Source organism: Crinia signifera, chromosome 6 (genome assembly GCF_055691185.1).
Source record: "Crinia signifera chromosome 6, ASM5569118v1, whole genome shotgun sequence".
NCBI lineage: Eukaryota > Metazoa > Chordata > Amphibia > Anura > Myobatrachidae > Crinia > Crinia signifera.
The window spans coordinates 248854153-248867569 of NC_139222.1; positions in this window are offsets into that span (position 1 = coordinate 248854153).

Sequence of the window (13417 nt, forward strand, 5' to 3'; positions counted from 1 at the left end):
TGAGACAGATTTCTGACAATTTATTCCACTTATATAGATATAGCAGCTACCGGATGACTGGTCAACAGTAGGGATCCTGACTCTTCAACTGCCCGATTGTAGAGATCCCAGCCAGCAGGGGCTATTCTCCCCCCATGGGGGTCCACAACCCCCATAAAGGTAGATTAGAAGCTTGGAGAGCCACATGTCCCTGCATGAGGGGCATTCAATGGCCTGCTGGCACTCGTAGTCCCACAGCAGAACCAATACTCAAAAAAAAAAAAAAAAAACACACTGTGTCCAGTATAACTTTAATTACATGCAGTACATACATACACCCAGGGCCGCCGAGAGGCAGGGGGGGCGGGTACATTTTACCTGGGCCCGGGCCTGCCAGTGGGGCCCGGGTCCGGACACGCACTAAAAAAATATATATTTATTGGGGCTGCGGGTGCGTCGGGAGGACTAGGACCTGTCCGCCCGCCCGCCCATGTGTCCGGCCACCCGCCCGTCAGCTGCGGCTGCCCCTGCCTGTCCTTCCCCTGCACACAGAGAGACAGACGCTAGAAGTCATAGTTCACCTCTAGCGTCTGACAGGAAGCACAGCTCTGCACTTCCTGGTAACGCTGCAGAGCTGTGCTCCCTGCCAGAGATGCTGGAAGTGAAAAATTACTTCTAGCGTCTGTCTCTCTGTGCGCAGGGTAAGGCAGGGGCAGCAGCAGTTGACGGGCGGGTGGCCGGGCACATATTAACCCCTTAGCAATGAGCTAGAACCCCTGGCAACGGAAATAAACCCCCCTTGGCAACGAGCAAGAACCACTGGCAAAAAATATTAAACCCTGGGCAACATTTAATAACCCCTTGGCAATGAGCAAGAACCCCTGGCAAAGGACATTAACCCCCCTTGGCAACGAGCAAGAACCCCTGGCAATGGACATTAACCCCCCCTTGGCAATGAGCATTAACGACTGGGAACAAATATAAACCCGTTGGCAACAAGCAATAACCCCTGGCAATGCATATTAACCCCTTGGCAATGAGCAAGAACCCCTGGCAACAGACATTAACCCCCCCCTTGGCAATGAGCAAGAACCCCTGGCAACGGACATTAACTCCCCTTGACAACAAGCAATAACCCCTGGCAATGCATATTAACCCCTTGGTAAAGGACATTAACCCCCTTGGCAACGGACATTAACCCCCTTGGCAACAAGCAGGTAATTTATAATTTATTAGAAGCCTTACTGTGGGGGGCAACGTGGTGTGGCATAGTCAGTGTGTATCAATTTTTGTATGACATCCCATTTTTTTGGGACGGTCCTGCGGGAATTAGACACTGCATGCGTCTAATCAGGCAGGGAGGCTGAGGGCATGGCCAGCAGTTCACACACAGCACTGGCCATGCCCTCACAGAAACAAAACGGAGCCCAAAAATTTTTGACGCGTGCCTGCGGCAAGCACATATATTCCTTTCTCCGCTGCCAAAGTTGGGAGGTATGCATTAGGTGTAAGGGGTATTGCAATGTGTGGCATAATGTGTCAGGGGCATTACAGTGTGCAGCATAGTATCATAGGCATTGTGAGGAGCTGCATCATGTTTCAGAGAAATGACGGTGTGTGGCATAATGTATCGGGCATTACAGTGTGCAGCATATTGCGCAGGATCATTACGGTGTGCGGCATAGTATCAGGGGAATTGTTCAAATTTTAGTAGCTCTCGGGGACGTTTTTTTGTTTGTCTTTTTTTTGTCGCGAGTAGCTCTCGCTCAATTAAGGTTGGAGACCACTGGACTAGGAGAGCCGGCATGGGGTTAGCTGTGTCTGTGCAGCGGCAGCCACACACCAACTCACGCATGCGCAGTCTTATGCCGGGCAGTTCCCGACCCGGCGTGCGGCCTGTGCTGTGTGATTCGATCAAAGGTCACGCTGCACAGGCCACAGCGCTGACCACCAGCGCCGGAACCTGCTTGCCGCTGGGCCTCCCACATCATACCTGACACCGGAACCTGCTCGCGACCGGGCCTCCCACGTCGCACCTGTCTACTGACGCCTTCCCCCCTCCGCTGCTCAGAAAAAGTAAGTCAGTGTGGGGGCACAGGGGGCAATTTTCTTTTAGGGATGCCAATCCCGGGATCCCGGGAATCCCGTGATTGAGCATTTTTCAATCCCAGTGATATTGGTGTATAAGATTTCTGTTGCCATCCCTTACATAGAAATGACCTTCTAGACCTACAGTAATTTGTCTCTGTCCCTGCGTCCCCACCATCTCTGTCCCCACCGTCTGGCCCTTCGTCACCACCGTCTCTGTCCCTGCATCCCCATCATTCCTCTCACTGTCCCTGAATTTTGCCTCAATCTGTGGCATAATGTGAATTTTGTGTCATTCCATGTGGCATAATGTGAATTTTAAGATATTCCATGTGAATTTTGGCTCATTCTGTGTAGCATAATGTGTAAGGGGCAAGTATAAGGAGTCTACCTTTGCGTTGCATAAAGGGTATATGGTGTGGTACACACCCCTATATCCTTTAATGGCCACACTTCTTTTTTGTAGCTCGCCACTCCAGGGGGCCCCGTGATGCTGTTGTACCGTGGCCCAGGATTTCTCGTGGCAGCCCTGCATACACCATACATACTTGCATACATACATATATTAACCTATATTAACACCTAGTTTCAGTCCACTTGTCCAGTAGAATCAAGTATACACTCTACCTTCAAACCGCAGAAGTGCCACCTTTAGATGGGCGGTGTGAGCTCAGCTGTGCAGGGTGTTGAGTGGACGCCCATGTAGCCGGGGTGATCAGTGCGTTCTATGGACCCACACCCTCCAACATCTGATGGGCAAAAATCGGTACACATTCGGAAGGGGCGTGGCCACTGGCAAAAGGGAGTGACCATGGGTAAAATGGGCGTGTCATCAACAGTGACAGGAATAATACCCCTAAAAAAAGTTGAATAAGTCAGACTTGTGGGGAAGACACCTGACTGGGGAGAGAATAACAGAATTGGATATTATATGTCAGTTGTACAGGAGCATAGGTTTCATGTACGTAGTGTTCTGCTTCTCTGCATATAATGGTTGGTGAGCGACTAGGTGTGTTAGACAGTTTTAACACTGACCAGAGAGTAGCTTTCGTAAAATGTCCTCAAACTGGGCTTGTACTCTGCAGCAATCCAGACCAGCCGGTCACCTGCAGGGCCGCCAAGAGAAATCCTGGGCCCCGGTACAACAACTTCCTGGCGCCCCCACGGACGGAGATCCCCGCACAGTCTGCAGACCCGGTGTTACGCCACTGCTTCCAAGGTGGATACACGTACAAAAATTGACACTGTAATGTCTATTAGACATGTCACACACCCATTACATATTATACCACATGCCATAATGCTCATTACACGTTATGCCACACACCGTAATGCTCATTGCATATTAAGAAGTTAACATGCTCTAACAGGGGTTAACATGCTCTGCCAGGGGTTAAAATTCTGTGCCAGGGATTAACCTGTCTGCCCTGATTTACATGCTCTGCCAGGGGTTAACATGCTCTGCCAGGGGTTACATGCTCTTTGCAAAGGATTTACACATACCCTCCAACATGGCCCATTTCATTAGGTACAAAATGTTTTGTTCCTGGACTTCCCTGCCAGTGGCAATTACAGATGTGAGCCTGCAGCACAGTCCAATATTCAAAAGGGGGGGGTCACATATACTGCCACCCTAAGCATCACTGTCCTGGACTCACTGGCAGTTGATGTGACTGCCCCTCTTTGAATTTTGGACTGTGCGGGAGTCCAACCTCTGTAACTACCACTGGCAGGGAAGACCAGGAACAGAGCATTTTGTACCTAATGGAATGGGTCATGTTGGGGGTACTTGCCACCAAATAAAAAAAAACCTGTGTGTCCAGACCAGGGCCCCCCTGACAGGCCCGGGCCCGGGTAAATTGTACCTGCTCCCCCCCTCTCTCGGCACCCCTGGTCACCTGCTCGCTCCGGCTGCCGCCGCCGTCGGTTTCATTGGATTACAAATTGCTTATGGGACTTCAGTGTAGTTCCTAATCATCCAGCCTATATAAGGAGAAGACGCCAAATAGGGAGAAGTATACCTGCATTCCTTCTCAGGTTGTTTCTAATGGGACTTCATCATCACCTTCCTTCTGGTGTTTCCATTCAATACACCTAAGTCTACAGATGGTAATATCACTAACTTTCACTTTTATTCCACAAGTGTGGAGCTCCGCAAAATTTCATCAAGCATTCTGTGCTCAATTCTAATTTTATCATTATTTTTATGTGTTTATTATTTTTCTTGATTATTATTGTTTTTATATATGTCTAATTAAATTTGTAATATTTTTGAGACACCGTCTGGTCTTTCTAATTATTCAGCCAGCGCTGGCACATTACATTTTCTTCCTAAATATACATTTTGGGTCTGACAACCCAGTGCCAGCTGCTGTTGATAGCGCACCACTCACTCCCTTTTCTTGTTGTTCTATTTTGAATTTGTCAGAGCGGTGCTGCAATCATGAGCTGTTTTTCTAATTACCAAGACCGTAAAGATAGGAGGCAGTCATATATTTCACAATGGTCTGAGTGTAATACTAATTTCTCTCAACCAGAAAAAAATGATTGGTATAGAGATTTATACAAAATGGAGGATCTCCTGAAAGCTGAATCCAGAAACTGGCTTGACGCCACTAATCTGGAACACTATCTAGACAAAAAAATGATTCCGAGAGGGCTTAGAATGTTTAAAAACTCCATCTTTCACGATGACCCCTCTTTCCAATCTGAGTGGGATCAAGTTCTAGACACTTGCTCATTCTCACTAATGAAGCTAATAATTAAGTATAGAATGACCAAGGTTAATAAATTGGAGAAAGACATTGAGGAACTGAAAAAATCATTAGATAGATTCAAGACAGATGAGAAATTTATGGAGAAAGATCAATTAATTAATGACAGAGTTTTAAAATTTGAAAAAGATCTTGTCTTTACTAAACAAAAAAAGTTCAAACGTGACTTATATGACTATCAGAATGATAAAGTTAGAACTTATAATAGACGGGATAATCCTAGAGATAACACAGATAGAGAGGATAATAATCCATATAAACCTGTCTACAATAATCGAGGTAGATTTGAACAAACAAGAGACCGTTCACCTCACTATTCACAAAATGGCTATAAAAAACGCCATTTTGGACAAACAGAAAAACCTCAAAATGTTACACCCTATCATAATAAGAGAACTAATCCAGATCCAGTTCAAAACAGAAGAGATACCAGAGAATCTTTTTTGGGGGCACGCCCGAAAACTTCCCGATGGGACCTAAATGCCCAACAAACAAGAGACTCCCCAAAACGGCAAAGGGAAGGAAGTCCAGGGGCAATAGAGGAGGCCAACGCCTCAAAAAGAAACCAACATTACCACTAAAAACACCTAGTATCCCTTGTGTATTTAATTTGTCAGATAAAGAATTGGAAGAGAGTCATCTATCTGTATTACAAAAGGGCTTAAAATATAGTCCTACCAGTGAACCCAACATTTTCGATCTGTTTGTGGAACTTAATCGCTTTGTTCGTACTTTATGTCGCAAACGATATTTTGCATCAAAATCTTTAAAAATGCGAGACGATGACTCACTTCCAATTGTTTTAGACAAAAATGATGCACTTCTTCTGTCTAATTTAGAGGAATTATGGGAGCAAAACCATACCACCTCACAAGATCTTCCTAAACAGATCTTTGATTATAAAACCTCTTTCAGAACTCCCTTTCATAATCCGTCCGAATTTTTTCCCATCAGTGCTAAAAGCTCCAGTATTGAGTCTTTTTATAAAATCACGCTAGAAGACTTTAAAGAACTCTGCATAAAAGAAAAGAAAAAAACTTTCAGACCATCCAATTTAACCAAAAAGGAAAAAAATGCCCTTAGAGAACTCCAAAATGACGACCAGCTCGTCATTAAGGAGGCTGATAAGGGGGGAGGCGTGGTCCTCCTAAATAAACATTACTATTTATCAGAATCCTATAGACAGTTACACGATCCCAATTTCTATAGGATTCTGGATAAAGACCCAACAAGTGATTTTTTGAAAGAGTTGGGAATTTTATTGGATGGTGCTTTGCTCTCGGGAGTGACGTCCAGAGAGGAACACAGATTTCTTTTTCCTGCACACCCCATCACCCCCACCTTTTATTTTCTTCCTAAAATACACAAAAGTCTTTCTGCACCTCCTGGGCGCCCCATAGTATCGGGTATTAATTCTATCACTTCAAATTTATCACATTATGTCGATTTTTTTCTTCAGCCCTATGTTCCAACTTTGAAATCCTACATAAAAGATACGACCGATTTACTAACTAAATTAGAACCTATTGTGTGGAAGGAAAATTATGCCTTCCTCACACTAGATGTTAGTGCTCTGTATACTCACATACCCCATCAATTGGGATGTGAGGTCATGCAGAGAAGACTTATGGAAGATGAATCATTGTCATTGGAACATAGGGAATTCATTCTTGATAGTATCACTTATATCCTTACTCACAATTATTTTACTTTTCACGGTGATTATTATTTACAGACGATGGGGACGGCCATGGGGACCAGGTTCGCACCCAGCTATGCAAACCTATACATGGGCGAGGTGGAGGAGACCCATGTGTGGGGTGGCGGCTGGGAGGCGAGCTTGGTCTTCTATGGCCGTTACATCGATGATTTGATTATCATTTGGGATGGGGACATTAATTCTGCTTCACTATTTGTTAATTCACTTAATTCTAATTTCTATAATTTGACCTTCACTCATACCTTCAATAAGACCTCTGTGGACTTTCTGGACGTCACTCTCGAGATTTGTCAGGATAAAATAATTTCTTCTAATTATATTAAACCTGTTAGTACGAATTCTTATATTCATTATAACAGTGCACACTATAGCCCTTGGATAACTAATATCCCCAAGGGACAATTTATGCGCTTACGGCGCAATTGCACCAATACAGATAAGTTTATAAGTCAAGCACAAACTTTATCTACATCTTTTCGTGATAGAGAATATCCTGAAGATCTGATACAAAATGCATATAATCAAGTCTTACAAATAGACAGGAAAACTTTATTGAAACCAAAAAATCCTAAAAACAAGAAAAAACAAGATGGAAGAGATATAGCTTTTATAAGCAAATTTAATAGTTGTGCTAAAGATATAAAAAACATAGTACGTCGTAATTATAGAGTTCTGTTACAAGATAAGATATTGTCCGATATTATTCCACAACAACCTATAGTGATTTACAAAAAGAACAAAACATTAAAAACTTTATTAGCTCCCAGTCATTTATCCAAAAAGAATAAATCCAATACTATTATTAAAACAGACAACCATTTATCATGGCTTCCTGATAAACCAAAGGGTTTTTTTAAATGTGGGAAGAACCAGTGTACCATGTGTAATCATGTTCCTAAAAATAAAACACCTATATTGATATCACCTTTGGAACCCCCTTTAATTTCAAAAAGTTTTATGAACTGTGATTCTACATATATTATTTATCTCATGAAATGTAGTTGCAATCTATCCTATATTGGTAGAACGACCCGTAATCTACGTACTAGATTTATGGAACACAGGAGAAATATTTTAAAAGGTTACATGCTACATAGTGTATCTCGACATTATAAAGTTAAACATTCATCTGATCCCACTTGTTTAAAAATTGTAGGTCTCGAACATGTTGCCTCCACAGCACGAGGAGGGGACAGGTACAATTTATTGTGTAAAAGAGAGGTTTTTTGGACCCTAAAATTCAATTCCCTATATCCCGAAGGTCTAAATGAAACAATTGAGCTGAATTCTGTCCTCTAGACCATTTTCAAAACCCTTTTCCCCTCCCCCCCCCTTTTTTCCCCCCCTCCCCTCCCCCCCCCCCCCCCCCCCCCCTTCTCCTGTTGGGATAAAATATATACACAATTGTCCTTTATCTTGTATGTAGCTCTCTATTTGCATTCTGTCTCTGAATCTATAATTATAATTCTTACAAAAATCAACTACTGTATTGACATATAAAACTGTATATTCTCTGTCATATCATAATCCATTTATTTATGTTAGACATATACATGTTTCCATACATATATGTATATGTTTCCTATTTCTCCTATATTTATATGTTTTTTGTTTATAATAACTATTATTGTTTATATTGTATTTTATGTTGATAATATCACATCTATATTATTCTCCAATGTATTTGACCTTCTCTTTCTTGCATAGGAGTCACTAAGGGTTGTGTCCTGTTAATCCCTCGTGGTGGATTTTCTCTGAGTGGTGTGCTACATCTCACCACAGCTTGCGTTCCACCCCGTTGCCTAGCAGCAGGTGAACCGCATACGTATATGCCCCATGTGATCGGGCTCACGTTGTTTCGCCTGCTATGCTGGGCGGCGGGCGGGGCGCAGTCTTGTGTTGCTGGACGACGCCGTGTTACGCGACACCTTGTCGCGTCATACGCACGTCGTCTCCTAGCAACGCGTCAGACGCTGGAGGAGACGCGCTTGTGGACCTTATCTCCCGTATCGCCGATACCGGCAATCGGCGGCGGGCGGTGGTCTCCTGCACGCTCCATCCAGCACCAGGTACTTCCCTTATACTCCACTTTCAATGTATTACCACATTGTGTGCTGCATTCAGTCTTTTTACATTTGTTTATATTTGTATGCGGTCATGTGACCTATAGGTCAAGGGTTAAAACTCCGTGCCCACATTTTAACAAGGTTTAAAATAGTTTATAACTACTTGTAATTTATTATGCTGCCTCCTACATCATTTTTTATTATTTATCATAAAATCCAGACGGTTCTCATTCTATTTATTTTAATATATTAGCATTTTTGCATTTTATCACTTGAGCACTGACGCACAGATGCATCTAATGAGCAATTAGCTCTCTGCTATTTAAACTGAGCTCAGAGCTCACTCCACACACTTGCTCCTGAGGAAGCCGGACAGCAAACATCCGGGGAAACGCGTTGAGCTGCAATTAACCACCATCTTCCATCTCTCCAAGTGATGCCCCATCTCCCACAGACGTTAACCATCTCCTAATCTTTCATTGGATTACAAATTGCTTATGGGACTTCAGTGTAGTTCCTAATCATCCAGCCTATATAAGGAGAAGACGCCAAATAGGGAGAAGTATACCTGCATTCCTTCTCAGGTTGTTTCTAATGGGACTTCATCATCACCTTCCTTCTGGTGTTTCCATTCAATACACCTAAGTCTACAGATGGTAATATCACTAACTTTCACTTTTATTCCACAAGTGTGGAGCTCCGCAAAATTTCATCAAGCATTCTGTGCTCAATTCTAATTTTATCATTATTTTTATGTGTTTATTATTTTTCTTGATTATTATTGTTTTTATATACAGATAGAGCGGGCCTTATTATTGCTGGCGGAGCGCCAGGACCGTGTCCCTGGCGATCCGCCAGCAATCTGGCGCTCTGGCTGAATGAGACGCTCGTGCGTCTCCCACGCACGAGCGTCTCAATAGCCGGGCGGCGAGGCGGCGCGGCGGGTGCAGTCCTGCCCGTCTCCAGCTTCAGGGAGACGGGCAGGGCTGCGGGGGGCTGCGGGGGGGCGGTGTGGACCGGCGGGGACCCGGGGAAGCCGGCGGGGACCCGGGGAAAGGCACCGTCGGAACGGGACGCGCGTGCACCTCGTGCACGCGCGTCCCCTTCCGACATACAGATGGCGAGGGGCGGGGGATGGCGGGTGGCGAGTCCTCCGCCATCCCCAGCAAAGACAAGCCCGGCGCCATCTGTATGTCTAATTAAATTTGTAATATTTTTGAGACACCGTCTGGTCTTTCTAATTATTCAGCCAGCGCTGGCACATTACTTTTTTCGTCGGTTCGCAGGTGCCTGCGGTCTTGGAACGGAGAGTGCGCAGGTCTGGTTGGGACTCAGGAACAGTCTGTTCCGCCGCTAAGAGGCCGAGTGGGTGGAGTGACAATTGGCCAACAGAGCTGTCACTCAGGAGCGGAGGCTGAGCTGCAGTTACTGCAAGTCACCATTGAGAGAAGTGGACCGAAGTGCTGCCTCCCGGGCCCCCTGTGCTATGATTGGACGTGATGCAAGCCTTGCTCTGCAGCCAGCCCCTCTTTCCCGGCGCCGCGTCCAATAAACACAGCTGTGTAACTCCGAGACGGGTGCCCGATCACCAAAACCGGTACATTCGGTACACTTTGATTTAGCCGGTACAGACCGTAAAATAATGGTACTGTACCGGCTAAATCGGTATAGTTGGAGGGTTTGTGGACCCTGTGTGATTGTAAGTACTATTGGACAGCTGAGCGGTTGTTCGGCTGCCCTGTTCTGCTACACAACATCAGCAGATCAGCAGACCGTGATGTAAGTGCAGGGAGAGCGATGAGTGTAACGATCTGCTGCGGCCCCCTCAGAAAGGCTGAGTGTGTGGGAGCTCTTAATTTGTGGGGGCACCGGAATGGCATACCTTGGCATATCTCCAAACATTTCACCTATTTGCATGGCTGGATTAAGGGAGGGGCTTTAGGGGATTTCAGATATTGATCTTAGAAAAATGCAGCATAAAATTGTTCTAAATATAAAAAATAAATGTACACAGTGCAAATTGCAGCGCATTACTATATGCGTGAAAAATCAGCATAATAATTCCAGAAATGTGTATAAACAACCTATGGCTGCACATACCACATACAATGTAATAGTCACAGCTGTACTGTAGCTTTGCTAAGAGAAAGGAAGCAGTCACAGTGCAGTAGGTCACATACATTATACATACAGTAACCGTGCTGCTGAGTGATTATGCTGACTCACAGTGACAGAAGGGAAAAAATACAGTTTGCTCTATATTCTCACATCTCATATTAATGTTTACTATACTGTATGCAGGGGCAAACACAGGAATTTAGTAATGTAAGGTTAAGGCACTAGGCTGGACTAGGCTGCAGGCTGCATGGGGGGGGAGGGTCAGGGTTAGGCTGCATGGGGGGGGGGGGAAGGTTAGGATTAGAATGTGGGGAGGGAAGGTTAGGTTTAGACACTAGCAGGATAGTTGCAATTGTGTACTACAAGGGATGTACAGGGGATTGGTACGAAATCCCGACGCCGGAATCCCGACCGCCGAAATCACGACAGGGGGGGGGGGGGGAGGAGACGTGGATCGCCCCCCCCTTGCGCGCTCGCTACTAATTTATTCTCCCTCTATGGTGGGTGTAGTGGACACGCCTGCATTTTTTATTACACTCCCAGAAAATGTCCAGTTACCACCGCCAAATACAGGGTTCCCATCAATTAACTTATGATCAGAAAAGACGCTGGATTATTTAGCTGAATGGCGTTGGATGCACAGACAATAGATAATCATTCACCTTGTGAAATCACAGGGCTGTGATCAGGTCTGAATAACCCCCAATGATACACATAGAAGTAACAAAATACAAAAAAAACAGTAATGATGAACGATAGAAGCAATCATAGAAAAAACACATGAGAAATACAGTATGTTCCTCGTGATGTGGGAGGTATAAATATCCCAGAGATTTTCTTCTAGGAAATCGCTTTACACTCCCTGTTATTATTGGGGCATACTGTACTCACCTACATTTTTTTTTCTCCCGGAGAGGATACTTCGTGTCAGGGGGCAAGGCTGCTGTACTGGCACCTTCCACAGCTTTTCTCTCTTTAGCTGTATTTCCATGACAAACTTCCACGTGGTGTAGTTCTCCGAACCTTATAGCTTAGCAAAGCTCATAATGTGCCCTGTGCTATACATATCGCTAAATCTTCTATAAAATGTCTTTTATATTCAGTGCTATCACTCGAGGGGTTAATCTTCCAAGCATGCGGGGACTGGGCTTAATCCTGCAAGCATGAGAGGTCTGGGCCCATGGCAGAGTATATAGCAGTGCTTGTGGTGTTGTTGGATGACACACTTGTTGGCTTAACCAGGAATGTTGATTTATTTGGTGAGCACAGAATTAACAGTATAGTCAAAGGGGTAACTTTCAGATATAGGTGTAGCAGGTAATAACAGGCAGGTGTATACAGGTGTATGGTGCAGGTACTTATCCTTCCAGGGATGGAGCAATGGAGGTCTCTTATGATGGACAGCGGGGCCAGCGCTGTGAGCACTAAATGCAGGGAACTCTCTGGTCAGCGGTGATTGACAGCTCCCTCCATCGGGGATAGCAGTTTGGACCCAGGATGTGCTAGTACTTATGGCGCCATCCTGTCAGCACACTAGCAAGGGCTCAGTCACTACACACTGACAGGATGTACAGCTCAGGACTTCCAGCTCACTGGCCCCACTGACTGACCCTGTCCTCACAGGGCGTGCTGTCACACTGGCTGAAGGCGTGCTAGTAGTCTCAGCACTTGGGGAGGTGGGGACCACCAACTGCAGGGGACAGCAAGCGCAGAGGACCAAACCGCCTACGAGGCTGATGATGCTGCTGTTGTCGCTGCCCAAAGGAGACAGGTGCAGACGCACCTCTACAACATCATACTTGCCTAGCTGACCCTCTCATTCTGGGAGAAAATGCTCTGTTCCTGGACTTTCCTGGTAATGTATGATTGCCATCACCTGTGGTGACACCTTTCTTATCACTTACCTAGCTCCCCACAGGTGATGGCAATCATACATTACCAGCATAGGCGAATCTAGGGGGTGGTCCGGGGGTGCACAGGACCACCCATTAGCCCATTTTGTAGCTGAGGGATGGGGCTTTTCAACAAGACCAGCTCCGTGTCTCTAGACCCCTGGGAACCGGAGATACTGCCAGGCAAACTGGAACGTTTTCCCTACAGGATAACATGGGACCCGCTAATTCCGACCCCGACCCAGTTCAACGGCTGCCAGTTCCCCATTCGGCATCACTGAAGCTTGAGGTTGATCTCAGTCTAACTCAAATCGCTGGGCCTTCAATCTGATACCAGGCTGGATCCATATGGGTTAATTGGTTCCAGGAATATTGAGGTTAACCCGTTTTTTTTTTTTCATTTCTTAAATGTAATTTTATGACTGTTTATGTTCTTTGAGGGCAGATTTCTCTGGAACCAAACAGCCCAGTTTCACGGGACCAAAATCATTTGAAGCCAACTCAACAGTTCTTCAATATGATACTGGTCTCATGTAAATGGGTCAGTTGGTTCCGAAGATATAGCTGGTTGGTTAAAGGGGGGTAGGGAGGGGGGAGTGGTTTTCTCTCCCCCTCACACCAGAAAATGCAGGGACTAGGCTGGTGTATCAGGGGTCAGCCTGGGAACGTCCCTGCATGATCCTGGGACCATATTCTTGGGTAAATCCCTGCATTTTCTGTTGTGAAAGGTGTATTATTTCAAACAGCCGTGACCTGCAGTGCTCTGAATACAGCCGGGCA